This window comes from Mustela nigripes, chromosome X (genome assembly GCF_022355385.1).
Source record: "Mustela nigripes isolate SB6536 chromosome X, MUSNIG.SB6536, whole genome shotgun sequence".
Classification (NCBI taxonomy): domain Eukaryota; kingdom Metazoa; phylum Chordata; class Mammalia; order Carnivora; family Mustelidae; genus Mustela; species Mustela nigripes.
In genome coordinates, this window is record NC_081575.1 from 14,640,277 (window position 1) to 14,641,802 (window position 1,526).

A 1,526-nucleotide genomic window follows, 5' to 3' on the forward strand; every position below is an offset into this window, starting at 1 on the left:
AGACCTGTACCCATGGGGATAAAAATATATGTTTATAAAAAATAAAAAATTAAAAGTAAAAAAAAATAAATAAAATAAAATTAAAAAATAAATAAAAGAATAAAGGACAGGCATACCAGTGTAGCTCAGTTGGTTAAGTGTCTGCCTTCAGCTCAGGTCATGATCTCAAGGTCCTGGAATCAAGCCTCACATAAGGCTCCCAGCTCAGTGCGTAGTCTGCTTCTCCCTCTGACCCTCTTGCCCCCGCCCCTCCCCTGCCCGTGTGTGTGCACACACACTCTCTCTCTCTTTCAAAAACAAATAAAATCTTTTTTAAAAAATGAATAAGGACAAAAAGTACACAATCATGTCAGCGGGTACAAAAAAGTAATTTGAAGAAACCAAAACATGATAAACAAAAAAGAAACTCAACAAATTAGGAATAGAAGTAAAATCCTTCAGTCTGATAAAGGGCATCTATGAAAAACCGCAGCTAACATCATATGTAATGTGAGGGAATGAAAGCTTCCGTTCTCTGAGATCAAGAACAAAAAAGGCATATTCACTTTTGCCACTTCTATTCAATATTGTACTGGAAGTTCTAGTTAAGGTAATTAAGCAACAGAAAAGAAAAGGCATTCATACCGGGAAAAAAAGAAGTAAGTCTATCCCTATTTGCAAATGACATAATTTTGTATACATGAAATCCAAAGACACACACACACAAACAAGTGTTATAGCTGCTAATATATGAGTTCAGCAAGATTGTAGTATAAAAGAATATACAATAATCAATTGCATTTATTTACACTAGCAATGAACAATTCAAAAAAGAAATTAGGAAAATAATTCCAACAACAATACCATCAAGAAGAATACTTAGTACTTAGGAGTAAACTTAACAAAAGAAATGTCTACATTGCCTTGAAGAATGTTGGTAGGGATATGGTCATTAAAGGTAACTCTGAGGAGATCTCATACAAAAATGAGGAATTATGTTACTGGAAACTAGGGAAAGGTGGTCCTTGTTATAAAGTGGCAAAGAACATGGCTGAACTGTATGTAATCCGGTGTTTTGTGGAAAATAAATTTTAAAAGTGATAAATTTGTGTATTTAACTGAGATTTCTAAACGAAGTATTGAAGGTACAGTCTGGTTTCTCCTTACTGTTTTTAGTGAAATAAGAGATGAGAAAGATAAATTAAAATAATTGTTAAGCGAAAAGGAACTAGAATTTGAAGATTTAGAAAATGCTCAGAGCCTATTCATATTACAAAAGATGAGGAGGCAAGTTCTGAAGAGAACATGAGTGTGGCTGGAAAATCCTTTGATAAAGAGCACAGGGGAGATTTACTCAGCCATCTCAGCAGAAGCTAAGAATAGGGATAGCTAACAGAGGGATTATAACAGCAGAAATACTATCAGCTTAGAGTAAAGGGGACAGAGACAGGTTGAAATGAAAAAATGCTGTCAGACTTCTGGGATTCTACAGGACAAGACAAGAGAGTTATCCAGCAGTGAACATGTGTCTTCCTTCAAGAAAAGGG